This window comes from Cyprinus carpio, chromosome B11 (genome assembly GCF_018340385.1).
Source record: "Cyprinus carpio isolate SPL01 chromosome B11, ASM1834038v1, whole genome shotgun sequence".
In the NCBI taxonomy this organism is placed as follows: domain Eukaryota; kingdom Metazoa; phylum Chordata; class Actinopteri; order Cypriniformes; family Cyprinidae; genus Cyprinus; species Cyprinus carpio.
The window spans coordinates 17,575,969-17,595,111 of NC_056607.1; positions in this window are offsets into that span (position 1 = coordinate 17,575,969).

A 19,143-nucleotide genomic window follows, 5' to 3' on the forward strand; every position below is an offset into this window, starting at 1 on the left:
TTGATTGTGTTTATGGGGTGCAGTCTAACACGTGTTAATGTGTCATAAAAAAACAAAATTTAATAAATAAATAAATCTTATTTTTTCACAGATTTTACCTTTATTCTACACCACTCTGTCCCTTCTATAAACGCGCTGTTGATTTCCTGGTTTTAAGAAGCCACTGCCTCAGAAATACACGATGGGCTTGGATTGTTTATCTGGCCCAGTGTGTTGTAATTCGCTAAACTGCCAGTGCTCGTCTAAATGTCATGCCCCTCAGCTCAGTTGCATGTGCTTCAGTTGTATTGTAAACAATGGCATCATCAAGATCGCTTATGAATTTGAGCCCGATTGAGACGTGGAGGGTATAGTGAAGAGAATTGTGCAGAACCTGTGCAAGGACGACTCTTAATAGTATGTTTTTTGTTTGTTGTTGTCTTACACTTTTAGATACGCTGTTATCTGTAAATGCTACTGCTTATATTAGCTTTTAATATACGGTTTTATCCTGATTAAAGCTTTAATACATCATGGCAACCGCACGCACGTCCATGTTTAACGCTTCTCCTAGCTTTGTGAAAATAAGTGTATAATTGGAACAGTTCATTGTTGGATCTGAATGAGAGAGAGAGATGCAGACCAGAGCGTGTGCAGAGCAGGTGAACGCGACAAACAGGATTAACAACCGCTGCGTTAGAACATTTATTTTGAAACTTGTGAATCTATTAGAATCGTGATTCATATATGAATAGATTTTTATGTGCACCTCTAGTTTTCTCTTCCTTTTCTCTAAAGCAGTGCGACATGGCCCCGACCCCTTTATTGCATGTTCCCGGGGGTGCGGTTTATTTGGGTTTGTGATGTCACAAACCCAGGAAGTAACTTGTTGTGGTCCATACAAGTCGTTTTTTTAGGTTGCCATAATTTTAAAAGACAATATCTCTGTTTGCATTGAACTTTCAGTGTTGTAACTTTGCAGATGTTGTTTATGCTCAAACAGCAACATTACACACAAACTAATGTTAAAAAGGTGAAATCGCAATCAACCACCCCTTTAATATGCTTTACATATAATTCATACTTAAGTCTTTCAGTGTTTTTAAAAACCTAAATGCATATTATTTGTAATTGATTTTAAATGTGCCTTTTATTTTATATAAATGCAATTAGTTGAATTTAAGAGGGTTTTTTTTTTTACATTAATTATTAATTTTAATTAAAGGACTTATCTTTATTTGTACAGACAAGCAATTAATGTGAACTAAAATATACTTTAATGCTGATTACATTTGCATTTATTATATAATTAAATACATTTGTAATAATTTTTTCCTAATAATGAAGTTGCAATTTAATATATTTAAATGTATTTCAACAATCTAATAAAGTGTATTTTTTTAATTAAAACACTTATGTATTTGTATTGTATTATCAAGTGTTCTGATTAAAAGTAAATGTATTTTAACTGAATTTAAATGAAATTTTGTTTTAATGATTGTTAATGGGTCTTAACTTAGAATGAATATTAAAACGTAATATTTGATAAACTTAAATTACCAGTCTACTTTACAACACTATAAACATGCTTTTTGACCTAATTTAGTACAATCTTTTTTTAATTAGACATCACAAATATTAATTCTGAGTGCATAGCAGTGATAAACGTGCCATTTAAAACATTATTCAGTATCTACAATACTTTAATCTTTATCTACAGACATTTGATCATCTTTAATTCTGTTATGTGCATTTTGTGTTAAATTGTCATATAAATACATATGTTATACAATATGTTACATTTCTGATTCTTGGAAACTAGAAATTTTACTGTCAGGAAAAATAATTGTTTATCATGTATTGACAAGCACCTAAAAGTCTACTTTTAAGATTTGAAGTACTAAAAGTGCACATTGCATAAAATTAAGCACACTTCTTTTCACAAGGGAATTGTGCTAATTAGTGATGCTCTATTTACCAGAAATGTACAGAAGACACTCATATATATTCTTCAGATGGTAGTTGTCAACGCTTTGTATTAATAAGCTGCTAAGAAGCCCATATGTATGCAGAGTTAATTTATTTCAATACAAAAACCGACTGTAGTACCTGAGAAGCACATTAATGCTTGACAGACAACTTTTTCTGAGATATTATTAAGAATAGTGAGCCAATATAGCAGTACTGCACATCAAAACAGCATGACTTTTAAAACCCTGACAGCCCTGAAGTCAAGTAAAGAGTTGCAGGCCTGTATTTTTACGCTCGTGACAGCTCATAATTAAGCTAAAACACCTTTATATATAAGATTTCCTCTTCTTTTATTGGTTGACATAACCTACGCTATAGCCTATTAAAGCAGACAGTTGCATAATGTTAACGGATGACACACAGACTAGATTATCTTTGCACCGAAAGCAGTGGAAGTTTCTTGGTCACAGGCAATGATCTGATAACTCACTGCAGTATCACATAGGGGCCAGATTCCAGTCTTGGTTATTTATATAACCTTCATTAATAAGACTTTTCTGCAAAGCTTCTTAAGGGGCATGATCCCGGGACAGATCCTGAAGCAGCCCACAGTTAAGTGCCTCGCTTAAGGCCACAGAAGAGGGAATCTCTCTCTTAGTCACTTCACCTGGAAACCAAAATGTAATCTGTGTGTCAGAAGCCTATAGTCAGACCTACAAGAAGAAGGTAATTAAAATGCACATTCTTTTAGATTTAGATTTTTATTTTACAATAGAGCAGTGCTAAACATCACTAAGTCACAATTTACCCTTTTTTAAGTTCCACCCTTTAACTGTTAACATCTAACAGTCACAATTTTTTTTTTTTTTTTTTGAATAGGGAGTTTATATTTGCAATTCTAGGGGAAAAAAATAATTATGAGATATAAACTAAAAATTGCAAGAAAAAAAATCATATATAAAATAAAGTTGCGATAACATTTATTTTAATCCCATGGTAGGAACTGGCTTCTCCCCTTAACTATCACCGTCCCACCTGTGGGACACTTGGCGCTCTTTTTTTTGTTGTCCTTTTTCACTATAAAATCTTTTAGTAATCATCATAAATTATATATCATTTGAAAGCTTAGAAGCCCAAGATTCATCCTGTGAAACCATTTTGAAATCGGACATTGCGTTACCATGGAAATGGTACTTTAATATCTTATGGCGGTCTCCTCCACCTTAGTGGGCAGTGTCAAGTGTCATATTACAAAATGCATTACGGTCTTTTAGAATCAAAACTTTTTATAATCTTGGCAACAAACATATCATTGGAAAGGTCTGAGTCTCAGGATTCCATATTTGGTGGTTATTTTGAGTATTGAAGTAAAATTGAAAGTTGAAATTGAAAATTCAAAGGAGTTTTGATGGCTCCCAGTGGCTGTTTGTGGTATGACGCCCTAAATAAGATCTCACAGGAACCTCAATTTTTTTCATATCAACTTCAAATTTGGAACATAACTTATTTAGACACAAGGCTTTAATTTTATACCAATTTTAGAGTAAAACCTGTTATGTAAAATATTTATAATAAATAAAATTAAATTAAATTAATATAGCGCATTTTATTTACAGTACATTTAAACTTCTATAACTTTTTGATACTTAATTTTTTTGAAAAAAATCCACTTTTGCCAAAATATTCTGATGTGGTTTTTAATATAATACAACTTTTTGTTTTTGTATTGTGCTTTTTTGTGTATTTTTTTGTGTATTTTTTTGGGGTGGGGGTTGACAGTTGGGGTTTTAATGTGTCCCATAAAATTGTTAAAAACAAAAGGGATATTATTCTTATATTCTTCTATGTGGGCTGTAATGATGACAATTTTAAACATAGAATTGAACTCAGAGGGAAACCTCTCTCAACACAAGCTATGAAAAGTAGTGTTATCTTTCAACTCATTAATAACGAAAATAAATATATACACCCTATACAGTTTAGGACACTCAATAATGAAAATATGACACATACTGATACACATTTCATGTTGAGATTCATAATCTAAACATTGCTAAATTGGATAAAAAAATGAACAATAAGCAGTTAAAATGTAAATGTATTTTGAAATGTCACTCTCTACACTGCAAAAAAAAAAAAAAAATACTTTTCTTGCTTAGATTTTTTGTCTTTTTGATTTAAGCATTTTTAGATATTTTGGCTGGAAACAACAAAAAATCTAAGTAAGAAAAGCATTTTTTGCAGTATAAGTCTCTCTATGTTTATATCAGACTGCTTATTTGGGGTTTATACAATACTGTAAAATTCCATGTAAACATACAGACAAAGAAAACAAACAGTACTTCATACATTAAAAAAACAGCAACAGTTGCTAAGATAGTATTGGTTAGATTGTATTGAAAGTGGTGCTTAGATCAGATTATCAGTTCAGTAAAGAAAAAATGCATTGGTGTAATTTTAGCAAATTGCAAAGGTCTAATTTGCCATTGTCATGGGAAAAACAATTTATTTTAGCACGTTTATAATGTCAGGCAAAAACTTCATGCTCACACATTCAAAGGAAGGTTTTAAATACATAATTAGGGTTCAACACACACAAACTTGTTGCACTATAAGAACATTAACAGTAAACACTACACCCAGAAAATCTATGACTATCCTTGGGCTGCCAGACGCGGTTTTCACCCAGCCACGAGTACCGTGTGTCAAGTGGTTGGGATTATTTGGTTTAAAAAGAGAGAGGATGAGAGAGAATCCAATAAAGAGGAATGATTAATGAAGGAGATAAATGGAGTAGAAGCATTCGGAGGTGATTTTGGGACACAGGCACTGTGGTGAAGTTACGCAGCAGGGTGGATATTGAAGGCTAGCGAGAAAGACATGAAGTGTTTCAGAGAGCGTGTGATCAATTCAACGAGTTACACCTTATTAAAGTCAATTAACTGTACAGACAAACCTCCTGGAACTCACGAAAACACATCAGGTGGAGGTATAGCACAATATAGATTTATCCAAACCAAAAAAAAAGTTTTTTTAAACACATTTAAATGTAAAACAAAGTGGACATATTCAGGCCTAGCCATTAAATTATGCCTTGGAACATTATAGCACTCATAAAAGTTTTTAGTTTAGGTATTTAAGTGAACCCACAAGAAATGAGGATGAGAATGAGGAAATCTCCAAGCTCAGCTTAGCAGTGGCCTACAGTTTGATGGTAACTGAGAACTTGCATGAGGTTTTCTGAGTATTTAAATATCAAGTATAGTCTCTTGGTTTTCCGAAGAAAGCTCTTGAGATAAAAGGTAATCCATCGCTACTATGGTCAGGTGATTTTTAATACTGATGTATGCATCCCTTTGAAAATCAATCTCATTATGCTCAAGAGAGCTTGGGCCTTTGATATTCCTAATTTGTTGTTGACGAGAACAAGATTTTCTTTGTTGGTAAGATGGCAGTATTTACAAAACCCAAGTTTAATATATTCTCTGTTTATCTGTCATTACGAGGCTGATGAATATTTGTTCAGAACACAATTTTTTAATTCCGCTTAGTGTACTATGTGTGTCACGTTTATGAAAAAAGTAGCAATGCATTTGTCCTGTATATGATATTTGCAAGAAATTAATCATTGATATACAGTAGATTGAAGACATCTGTTTGTCTGTCTATTAATCTATCCATCTATCTACTTATCCATCCATCCATATACAGTATCTACCCATCTATCAACCTACAGTACCAGTGAAAATCTTAATTGCATTTCAAAGGAAATATTCCAGATTGATCAAAATCATTGAGTCACAGAGCTGGAGATTAAACAACATAAATTACTGTGATTTGAATCTGTGGTGCAGGACATAAAAAAATCTCCCTGGCTAAAATCACCACAGGCATAACAGACTCCGGCCAAATGCTTTCACAGGGACAGCCTTAAACCTCATTAAGAAACACAAGTGTCAAGACTCCGGCTACGAGATGCTTTTCCCACCATGAGTCGCCTCAGGCAGAAGTGGAACATAACCACCCAGCATCTGATGAAGACAGGCGTCTTAGAGATGGACATTGTGATGTCCTTAATGACCATCCCCGCAGGGCACTTGGACGGACGGATGGATGGACAGAGAAGACTTGCCAGCAGGCCAAATGAGCAGAGAAGAAAAAAAATCAGCTGCAATAAACTTGTAATGAACGCAAGCTGTGTCCCTCAGGCCAAGTTGGGCCACTGCCATTGTCTCGAGCAGAAAGGGGATGTGAACAGTATTGAATAAAATTAAATGGTGACCTTGTCCTGGTGCAAGTCCACAACTACACAAATATGAAGCAGGGGTGTTTTCTCGGACAAGGTGAGGGACGCAGTGCACTGTAAAAAAAAAAAAAAAAAAAGATTAGAAGTTTTAAATAAAATATTATTATAGTACAAGAAAATACTGTATTCATTTTTCTACTTCAAACTGGCAATTTTGGAGTGAAAACTGTTTCTACATAATTTTTTTTTTTCAGTGTGCCTAAAACAGCAGTACAAGAATAAAATAAAAATGACACAAAATAATACAAATTGAATAGAACTCAAAATAAATATAAGAATGTAAGGCATTTCTAATATAATATAGAATAGACTTTTATAGTATTTGCAGTAGTCACTTTCATTTCATGGTACTTATTTTTAAATTGCATTATAAATAATGCATTTTACTATTTTACAAAAAAGGTCTTGCAATTTTCATGAAATCCATCGACTATGTTTCTCTCACTATTCTCACCAATCCATGGCTGCTAAAGTAGTCCTTCAGCAGAAACTCGACCATGAAGAGAAAAGAGAATATCTAATGCGTGGACACGCTACTAAGCGTGAAGCTAAACAGTAAAATGATTTGTCTCTAATTTCATGGCTTTGGCCGATAGGTTTGTCTCATTCTAGCTACTGTAAATCACAAAGGAATTGACTTATGAACCCAATCTAGTGACTAAAGATTCCCTTGACTGCCAACTTTAAGGGAAATCATTGCCTCTGAGGGTCTCCATGGAAAGAAAGCCACAACACGTCCTCAGATATTCAATCAATACAGACCAGCCATTCGCTTTTAAATGATCTCTCCCAGGGAAGGCAGGCGTGTGCCGAACATAATGCCATTTACAAATTCCAGCTCTCTAATCTCATCCGGGTGACACCTCTGAGGTAAAAACCAGGTTACACCGAGTTCAGTGCCAGGCCAACTTCACCTCGCAGGTCCTAAATCCTCACATTTAGGAAATGTTCTTGCTCCCAGTCTCCTAAGACCAGCCTTTTCCCTCACAAGCTCTTAGCTGTTTCTGGGGGCTGTTTCAAAGCTATTTTCCAGCGCAGTGGCTTCTTAGTTTATAGCACTTCTCTCATACCACACCGCAGCCCTGCTAATGCTTCATGTGCCGTTTGCTGTTTCCACAGTGACTTCTCGCACCATTCTACCAAAAATGTTGCGGTAATGCTGCAAGCAACAGAGCACCGTGTGTTAATTTACAAGCAGTTGGTCCAGCTCAGGAACATTCATTACAAACACCACAACCAATTGGAAAATGAAGGATGACTGTGCCTTTGGCATGGCATACAGGATTCTCACCCAGTCGCAGATTAAATTGTTTTTGTGAAGTGGTTGGGATTATTTAGTTTAAAAAGAGAGGGGATGAGAGACAATTCAATAAAGAGGAATGATTAATGAAGGAGATAAATGGAGGAGGTGAATTTTTGGACACAGCGTGTAGTGGAGTTACACGGCACACTGTAGGAAAGGTCTTGGATGAAGTAAATGATAAAAAAACTACCAACAATCTAATATATTATTTACTTGAGCATACGTACCATTCTGAACTTTCAGCAACCAGAAGTAAGGCATCTAGATGCAGCTATTCTACTGTAACATACTCAGATTTGAACCAACAAGCACAGAAGGCGAGTCAGTTGGGTGGATGGATGTGTTTGAGTTCACATACTGTAAGCTTACACTGAAAAGAAAAGAAAAAGGGTATTCTGGTTCAGTCCAAAGACATCTAGCATAGCCTACCTGGAGAGAGTTATCCATTAGCATTAGCATTACAAAAAGACATCATGTCAACACTTGATTGTATGCTTTTGCTTGCAATAAATTTAATTTGACCTTGGTTTAGACACATTCACTTCTTCCCAGCATCCACTGGAGCATGAAAAATTAATACGGATAAATTGTTTGTCCATTTACTGGCTTTATTTACATTGTTGCTGTTGATTTTGTAGTCACATTGAGTAGTAGCATGTTGTCTTGTCCAGAGATAAGTTTGCTCATTTATATAAAATGATCGTTTGATTATAAACCTTTCATAATGTTTTTCATGTAAAGTCTTGGGGTCTGTATCTGACATCTTTGAATATGCTAAATGCTTAAAACAAGCGCTTTGCTCTCAATGACATGAATATTTCATACATAAACATTATTGTTCATTAATTGTTTTTAATGATATGGTATCTATTAATGAAACATTATAAACCTCAAGCTGACACAACAAAATAAATCTTAGAGATACTTTATCTACATAGGTACATTAATGGCAGCTTTTAAGTCTTTTAATTCACTAAAGACATTTATTTATTTTTGCAGAAAAAAATATGAAATTTAAGTGACAATTCTGTTAATATGCCACAGGCACTTTGCTCTCTTTGACATGCATTCTTATATATACATGACATAATGTTTTAATAGGCCTATCCATCAATTAAATAAATAGATTTTTTTTCATAGAACTCATTAAGTTAATATGAAATGTTGTTCGAATTACTGCTTTCCAGTGTAAAGGGTGGATAGATAAGGCTAAGGAAAAAACATTAACCTGGAAGGACTAATATAAAATTCTTAGTGTTATTCCATGAGATGATGCCACAGATATTTGTTTTGGTTTTAAATTGCATTTACATTGCTATTTCATAAAGATACATCTTCAAGTTCAAATATAACTAGATACATAACTAGTTATTTTTAAATAAAGCTACAGCACGATGTAATCCACAGCTCAGAGAGAAAAGCTGGTGTCATGAATACTGCATCATTCCTGTACCGATGTAGGACAGGAGAATAAGGAACTAAAATGTGCTGTGTGTGTATGTGTGTGTGTGTGTGTGTGTGTGTGTGTGTGTGTGTGTGTGTGTGTGCAATGTCATTAACCCTCTGTTCCACTCTACATCTGTAATGGTCTGCTAGGTCAAAAGTAGACAGTTGCTGCATACCATCACAAATGATCATAACCCTCTTAATGGTGCAATGGGTCCCAATTACACCCAACAATATGACAGCTGCTGCAATACTGCACACACACTCACACCCTTCATTATAGAAGAGAGACTGCTGGGCCTTCCAACAGCACCCGCAATACACATTCACACACACTCCATCTCTCACACACGCACAGACGCACACACCTTCTTCTGATGGCAGAAAGCAGAGAGAGGAGATTGTTAGCAGAGAGGTCATCCGGGAGGCCAGTGTCTCAGTGTTGAGGTAATCCCAACAGAATAGACTCTAAAACACACGGCTCCACTGTACACAATTAAAGTGTATCAGAACGGCAGCTTCGTCCATCTAAAATCTGGCCACAATGTCACATCACAAGCTTTTCCAATTACGTCCATCATTTTCATAAATATTTGGACAAACAAATTATTTGACGAGAACACTGGCCAGTAATTGTATTTTTGTTTGTCAGAACAGAAACTGTACAGCATTACTGAAAAAATGATGATGGTAAATTCCTCCAATTATTTAACATCTGAAGGGCTCTCTGATGGCACAAGGCTACACATTCTGTGGAGAAAAGTAAAAATGTTTTTGGTTTATTGTCTTCTTAATTAATATTCTTTAAGAATACAAGCTTTGCGGCCAGAGTCTAACAGGGCCGACGGATCATAGATTATTATTTTTCTTGAACTAATCAACTAAATATTAATTGCACAGTTTGAGACCCAGTGGAATATGTATAACTACTGGCAGTATTTTAAAAATCCCAGTTTTTATCCTACTTGTTGTTTTGTTTTTTGTTTTTTTGGATAGATATTATTCATCCCAGTAGGCAAATGCTGGCTCCTTTTTTTATTTTATTTATTTTTGACTGGAACTGAAGACTTCATCTTATATATTTCATAATTTTATGATGACAGAGGGAAATTAAGGAAAGCTTTTTTTTTTGTCTCAGGCATGAGGATGGTGTCTCAGTGGACAATTGACCTATCGGTAAGCCCCACCCCCCTTAGTTACTGTTGCGAACTCGGACAAACAAAGGAGTTGCTAAATGTCTTACAGTGACAGCTGACCATGTGAAAATCTTTTCCCTATATCTTTTTGATAAATTTTGGACACAGAAGGACCACCATTCAAGTGGGACTTAAATATGCCATGGAGGGATATATAAACGATTTTAAAATAAATATTGTGGGTATTAATTTGGAAGTGAGAGTTTACAGATCACAATGCAAGTGGGAGAAGTCCCATGTTATGGTCGTCACGACTGCAGATGAAAATATCCTGGATCAACACTGTTTATGTACCGCAGGGTAAGATTATATTAATTTACATTTAACCAGTTAAATATAAAGTGACAGTGAAATGTTGTTTATGTGTTTTTGCCCTACACTGTACAAGACGCGAGAACAATACGCTATTTAGGTTTGTACATTAGCATGGCCTCACTAACTTTAACGTTAGCTAGTTTTAGCCAGAGATACCTTGCTAAAGCACAAGATGACATTAACATTCTGATTGAGCAGATGAAAACTGTAACTTAATGAGAATACGAGAACAAGAAAATTAATGTTTTTGTCTTCATTGGGATTGGGGGTGAATGCTTAGGGACATTTTGCTCTGTTTTGTTTGAGTTTAGAAAATAGAATAAAATAAATTCCATTATCTATCCTCTCAGGATACCTGGAATTAGTGTTACAGTGTCCCTAGGCACATTGTTTTTTTTTTGTTTTGTTTTTTTGAAGCATAAGCCCCATAAAAACGATGCAAGCTTAGGATCTTCTAATGTTTCTCTATTGAGCTGAAACCTACAGATGTCCGAGTTCTGCTCCCCGTGCAACTGATACTCGACTGCCATTGGCTAGTCTGCGTTCGAGGGGAGGGGCTTACCGGTAGGTCTATTGGGCAGGTAAAGCCTTCTATGCATCTCTTTTGAAACATGAGATTAAAACAATATTCCACATTTAATACAACTTAAGCTTCATGTCAAAAAGGCTGATGCTTTCCACTAAAATAATCATCATTCAATTAGTACAAACGAAAATCTTGTTTACAGTAAATGTATTAACAGCATGATGTAACTATTAACTTAGTATCGTTTGCATGGAGCAATACATAGCATAAACATTTTAATTCCAAGTCTAAAATATTTTCTTTTGTAATCAACAGAATGTCATAACTTCTTTTGATGTAAATCTTTAAGGGCAAACAGAGTTTTTGTGCCCTTGAAAGGCACTTTTGGAAGAGGATGCAATTTTAGGGGCATTTCCAACAAAAATCAACAACTGAATCATTTCATAAATGGCCCTTGCCCAAGTCTGTCAGTGAAGGGTACAAGTGATGGTTACTTTATGGAAACAATATCTGCAAAGTTACGATGCTGAAAGTTCAGTGCAAAGGGAGATATTGTCTTTTAAAATATGGCAGTTTAATGCCTACAAATACAGCTCGTAGGGACTACAACGAGTTACTTCTCTTCTCTTCTCTTCAATCTATTAATATATGAATCGTGATTCTGTTTTCTAACGATTCTAATAGATTCACAAGTTTCAAAATCAGTCTTCTAAAGCAGTGGTTCTGAATCCTGTTTCTCACGTCCCCCTGTTCTGCACACGCTCTGCATCTCTCTCTCTCATGATTTTTTTTTTTTTTTTTTTTTTTTTTAATGAAGCATTAACGTTATACTGCACCACACAGTCAAGCCTCGAAGAAAAGCAATCAGCCACAAGCAGTCAAAGAGGTTTCATATGGTTTAATTAGTGATATGTTGGGTAAATGTCAAGAGATGGCAAATTTTAAGTTGAGAGCAAAGAGGAAACACACACACACATATACTGTATATAATGCATATTTTAAAATTTATATTTATTTATTTATATATTCCACCCTTTGTTGCAGGTAGTCTCACTTCGTCTGTCATTACTTATTCACCCTTATATTGTACAAAACGGCTTTATCTTCTGCGTAACACACACACACACTCACAGTTTGTTTCTGTGAATTGTGGGAACTTTCCATTGACTTCTATTACTTTTATACTGAACAAACTATATTTTTTATCCCCTAAACCTACCCCATACAGAAAACCTGTTTGCATTGTTACACTTTCAGATAAACATAATTTACTATTTTTAATATTTTTTATTTTCCCTTGTGGGGACTGCAGGCTCCAAATCTTCAAATTTTGCTTAATCGCAATGTTTAATTGCAATCGCAAAGTTTAATAGCAACATATAATCATTGTAGTTAATAGTGTTCACGGTCTGTTTGATTAAGTGTAATTTGTAATTAACTGCATGATTCTTACTGTACATTTCTGCCAGTCACCACTAATAACCTACTCCTAAATGTAATGTAGAAACATAATATTTTCTGTAAAGCTGCTTTGCAACGATTGGTATTTTGAAAAGCGCTATACAAATAAACTTGAATTGAATACCAAAACAAGTACACACACACACACACATAAAGAAAATATGTTGAACAATGTGCTGGTTGCTCATTCAATACAATAACAATAAATTTAGACTACATGCAAAAAGCATAAAAAATGCAGCATAAAATGAACACAAATGATGAAAACAATGGATTTGTGTGACAAGTTAATTGGTTGATGCTAATCTTCATGGGTGCAATCAGAATCAGTCCAGTTTATGAACAAATCATTCACTGAAAAGGTTTGACTCATAAGAATGACCCATTCATGAATTAGTCACTGCTAGAATACAAAAAGTAAGAAAAAATCAAATAGGGAAGTAATGATACATTTTTAAAACTAAAGCTTTAGCTTTGATCCTGGAATCTTCTATTAATTTTAACACATTGCTTAACTGTAGTAAAGTGTTTTTACAGATACTGAGAATGATAACATACCATGTGCCAAGGTAGGAAAAAAAAAAAGGAACATAAGCAGTTTTTCCTCAGTGGATGTGTTAAATCACCAGATTAGGCAGCACCATTATTCAAATTGAACTAAAGTAATTTCAACTCCAGCTATTATTATCAGGTCGGGTCTTGTCCAATTTTTCCCTTATACTGTAAGGTTACACAGAAATCGGAGGTTCATTTTAAGTGCATTTATCCTGGCGCTAGTACTGTTAAAGCTTGCCCTTGTGTAGGACAGAGGTAAAATGCTAAATGAAAAATAGACAGTGTGTGTGTGTGTGTGTGTGTGTGTGTGTGTGTGTGTGTGTGTGTGTGTTTGAACATGCATGCCCATCTTACACATTAACACTCCCACACTCCTGTTCAGGCATATTTGTGATTTATAGTACTTAGCATTTCAATATAATGTAGTCAGCTCTGCCTAGTGTGTTTCCAGCCCTCCTGGTGACAGCTTTTCCCTATTGTAAGATATAAAAAGAGGGACAACATGCTGTGGTCAAATTACTTTCCTCATCACTGCTGCCTTTGAAGTGCAATTGGACATTTTGTCACTTTAGTTTGTGCCGACCATTACATTTGAGATTCCCAGCAAGCAGTGCGAATGTAGAATGACTTTAAGATTCTGCTTAATCTTAAGAATTAAAAATAGCATCGAATGACTCACCCCATGTTCCTACTTACAAATGGCATTTGTTCTCTGGCACCAATAGAGCATGTACTCTATCTGTCTGTCTATCTATCTATCTATCTATCTATCTATCTATCTATCTATCTATCTATCTATCTATCTATCTGTCTGTCTATCTATCTATCTATCTGTCTGTCTATCTGTCTGTCTGTCTGACTGTCTGTCTATGAAATGTGTTATTAATGCAATGACAACAATCTTAAACAAGCATTTTTTATATGAACGTTTTTAGAACACATTTTTTCTAGTTTCTGAAAATTGACAAAATTTTTGTCATTAATCACTTACCCCCATGTCATTCCAAACCCATAAAAGCTCCATTCGTCTTTGGAACACAATTTAAGATATTTTAGATGAAAACTGGGAGGCCTGTGACTGTCCCATAGACTGCCAAGTAAATAACAGTGTCAAGGTCCATAAAAGGTATGAAAAGTCATCGTCCGAATACTCCATCTGCCATCAGACATCCAATCTGGGTTATATGAAGCGACGGGAACACTTTTTGTAAGCAAAGAAAACTTTAAATAATGACTTTATTAAATAATTCCTTTGTCAACGGTCTCCTCTGTGTCACTCCATATCACCACATACTGTGTATGCTCTTCTGTGTCATCCACAACACAAGGATGCGCTGTATCTACGTGTATTTAGCTTTGATTTTAAATAAAACAGTGCATCCATGTGGCGCAGATGACACAGAAGAGCATACACAGCATACGGTGATATGGAGAGAGGAGACTGTTGACAAAGGAATTATTGAATAAAGTTTTCTTCGCTTACAAAAAGTGTTCCCGTCGCTTCATATAACCCAGATTGCACGTCTGATGGCAGATGGAGTATTCTAACCACGACTTTAATACTTTTTATGAATCTTGACACTGTTATTTACTTGGCAATCTATGGGACAGTCTCATATATAAACAATATTAATATACATAAAAATAATAAAAATGCACTTGTAAACATTATATCTATTTATAAATTGGCTTCTGTGTTCAATTTGCTGTTAACTCTTTTAAATGCTCTTTAAATGTGAGGGTTAAAGAAACAATTAACATTCATAATATACACTCTCATACACACACTTAGAAAACACCTATGTCATCAAAGGGATGCAACAATTAGCGGATTTATAAGAGCTCATTCTTTGCACTCTTAGCATGTTTTAACAACTTCCATTTAGAGAAAATGGCCAGTAAAATGTCAGTTTAAGATTTTGCTTTGTTTACTGAATTTAACAAACTTTTCAAAAGCTCTTTAAACGTGAGGGTTAAAGAAACAATTAACGTTCATATACTCTCATGCATACATTTAGAAAAAGAACATGTCTCTCACATCTGCAAAAGTGTCTGCTTGGCAAGACGAACAGAACATTTTAGAAACCTTGCAAGCATCATGCCTTTTCACGAACGCCTTTTATTTGCCAAATGCATTGGTGATTTAAATTCCATGGGAACAGGAGTGCGTCACTTTTCTGTACACAGGAGAATAAATGAACCCTTAGAAAAGCTTTATCCTTCAATCTAAACAAATGTAAAACATTATCAGGCAAGAGTGCAGAGAGCCATCACCTGCTCAGCTGCTGGAGTCAAGCCATCCACCAAAGCGGAGGTCTTTCCAAATCTCAGTGACACATGTGAACTGATAATTTGTCATTATATGTCATTTAAGAGCACAGGGCTTAGTGAGCAATTTCCTGCTTAAAATCACTCAGATTTTATAAGGACACCAGACTCTAAGTACAGTGCAAAAGTGACCCACTAAGGAAGGGCTGAGCTGTAGTGCTCCATATCTCTGATGGATCCTTTACCTGGAAAAGGCTGCTGGTTTTACAAACATGTAGAAGGGGGTGCCTGCCGGAGTGTGTAGCTAATGTTGATGGAACAGGAAAGTGGGTAATAATTTCCTTTCCACCCTGCAGCTCTTCCTTGCGGCGTGTACATCTCCACAATTCAGCCTCCATTTCATTGAAACACGAACTCCAGGAAAAGAGATAAAAAAGCAGGATGTAGAACTCGGCCTTGCACACAAACTGACAAGGCGCACACACATTTTCAATTACGTGATCTCACAATGTATGTTGACTACAAGACTGTACATTTTATATTAGGCCTGAATCCAAATGAAATCCCCATCAGATAGAATTTACAGTTCGCTCCTAAACAGTGCCTAATAGCAGAACGTGTAAGAACACTTCAAACACTGCGTGTCCTACCAGCATCTATCCTGGGGATAGTCTTTGATCACTGCAGTACCCTAAAAAGCTTTCATTTCACAAACGCCTATATCATCAAAGGGATGCAACAATTAGCGGCTTTATAAGAGCTCATTCTTTGCACTTTTAGTCACAGCATGTTTTAACGACTTCAATTTAGAGAAATCCGCCAGTAAAATGTCAGTTTAAGATTTTGCTTTGTTTACTGAATTTAACAAACTTCATAATGGACTGTGGTATGTTACAGCAACCTGTGTTGCAAAAAAAAAAAAGCAACCACGTTTTTTTTTTTTTTTTTTTTTGGAGAAAGAAAGAAAGAAAGAAAGAAAGAAAGAAAGAAAGAAAGAAAGAAAGAAAGAAAGAAAGAATGTCATACATATTTGGAACAGCATATGGGTGAATAAATGTACATAATTTAATTTTTTTCCCCCTTTAAAAGAGTGTGCATGAAATTGACTAGCAACATTGCTTTATATATAATCTAATGGTAATCCAGCTAACAACTAGACTGTACAAAAAACACAACATGGTACAAAGACTCAATGATTTGAATAAATATCCAATAAGACCTTTGATCCTGTCAAAACAAAACATGATGACTTTACCTAAATGAATGCCCTGAAATAATAACAAAAAGGTTTGCAGATTAAAAGATCAACTCGGCAGGGGCCATTGGAGACAAGCTCAATATAAGTAATCAGACATTGCATGCTTTAGATTTAACGCTGAGAGAAAAAAAAAAGTGGTTCTGTTCCACTCTGCCTCTCTTACTCCAGCCAGAGTATTTAAACTGTAAAGTTACACATCTCAAAGCCTGCGTCTCTAATAAAGCAGTAATGAAGCAGTTTAAAAATCACTTGATATCTCCAACATCCCGTTGTATGCATTTGATCTGTTCGGCTTTACACAACGCAAAGAGAAATAAAATGTTTTGCACATCAGAGGGACCTTCAGTGGCCTTCAGTTTGTAGCTCAAGTCAGAGGAGATGTAGAGGGGTGTTTGAAAATTTTTGGTGGTAGGGAATAAAGAGGGAGAGCAAGAGAAATGGAGATGGCAAGGCATTGCTATAAATGCAGTTGAAGTCAGAATCTCTCCATTTCTGATTAGTTTTATCTGACTTCTGTATTTATCTTCTCACTTTTTATATCTTGAATTCTCAACGCCTACATCCAGGTGCGCTTTACAGTTGTGTCTTGGAAAAGTCACAGATCTCACAGAATCAAGATTTTTAATTACATTTTATATATATATATATTGTTTTATCTTAGTAGACTTCAATACAGTAAGCTAGTTTAAGAATGCACACATGGCCCCCTAGGAATTATTTACTGTAGGTGGAGTGATTTAATCCCTGTAATCATTTCTTACTTTGATTATATGTAGGTAATTCTCTTTAATTAAAAAGCTAATTATGTAGCTTGATTAGTTGCTCAGTCCTTGATATAATGTATGAAGGAAAAATGCACATCACTAACAGAATATACCCTCTGCTGAATTTTCAGCAGCCATTATTTCAGTCTTTAACGTCACATGATCGTTCAGAAGTCAGTCCGTATGTTTGTGGACATAAGGTTTTTTTTATTTGTTTGTTTGTTTTTTTCAGGATTCTTTCATGAATAGACTTGCTTGCCCACTCGATTTATGTATTAAAAGATGCATTAGTGGAGCACAGAAAAGGAAAAATAAAGAGCAAAGTGTTGAAGAGAGACCTAAAATTGTCAAAATGACACAATTGTTTACATTTACATAAATATCATATTGTCCCAGAAATAAATCCCCATCACTTTTGTGGTCAGACTCAGACCTTGAAATCTGAAATTTGAATTTTAAGATTACTTTTCAGTTTAATTTACTGTTACTTGCCATTTCTTTGTAATTATTTGTGAAAAAAATATATACAGTTTAATTTAACTCAACCACTGTTATCACTTTTTTCGTTCTCAGGGGCAAACCATCAGCCTGCTTGTCATGTTGCTTTTACCTGATAACCGCCAGGTCCTAAGGCTATTACCCAGCACAACCCCACCCCCCACACCAGGCTACACTTATAGTGGCCATTTCCAAATAACCACCATGATTCGTTCCTGTCCAAAAGACCAGAGTCTGGCCAAGATAGCAGCTCTAGAGTCTGCGCAGAATCAATACCGCTTCAAATCTCTACTACACAGTACATATTAAACCATCTGGATATTAAAAGAATGAAGAGGTGATGTTCAGTTCACAGTGTAACTCCTGAACAGTTGGATCCAGATGTACTTTGGGAGCTTTTGTCAAGAGAAAAACATTTCGTGTTCTCTCTTTTCAACCTTTTCCCTCTGTTGTTTCATGTAGTGTTATATAAATAAATGAAAAAGAGAGAAAGGGGCGAATGAGAATGAGGAAAAGCTTGAAAGAGAATAGTAGAGGGAGAGGAAAGAAATACGATACAGACCATACTCAAGGTCACCGTCATGGTCATGAGGCCCTTTGATGATATCAAACCCTTCACCTAGTCCAGCTCCAGCATCATAAATGAATGAGGGAGCGCGAGAGAAAAAACACAGAGCATCCTGTCGGGCTCATCATAAACAATACATCAGTCGCAAGAGAAGTCGGGACATGATAGGTTGATCTTCACAAGACCTTGCAGCAACAAGTGATTGCCGGCCAGCTTTGTCTTCATTGGCGAGGAGCTCATATTTCTATTTCTGGCAAAGCGCAAATTTAGCTTACGCCGGCCTTGTTCTTTACAATTGCACCAAACACATGCATTATAGAACAGCTCTTTTAAACGGGGCGCTAGCTTGTTTCTGGAAATGTCTTCTAGAGGGAAGCACATAAGGGTGAAAAGCAATTTCCATGAATATTTAATTCTCCCGTCAGGTCCTTAATGACTGTCCATAACGCAAACAGCTCTTTCCCCAAAAGGAAGGGAATGTGACTCCTCATAACCAGACTGACTCAGACATCAGGCAATTAAAGTCCAGGACTGCTCTCTTATCGCTCCGCTTGATGCAGATTAAAGAGATAGTTCAGCCAAAAATGAAAATGCGATCATTATTTACTCACCCTCATGTCATTCCAAACCTGTGTGTGTTATTTTTCTCCATCGCACACAAAAGGAGGAATCTGTTACATAGCTCTTTTCCAACTGTTTAAAAAAGAACCAAAAACACCTAAAGCCCTA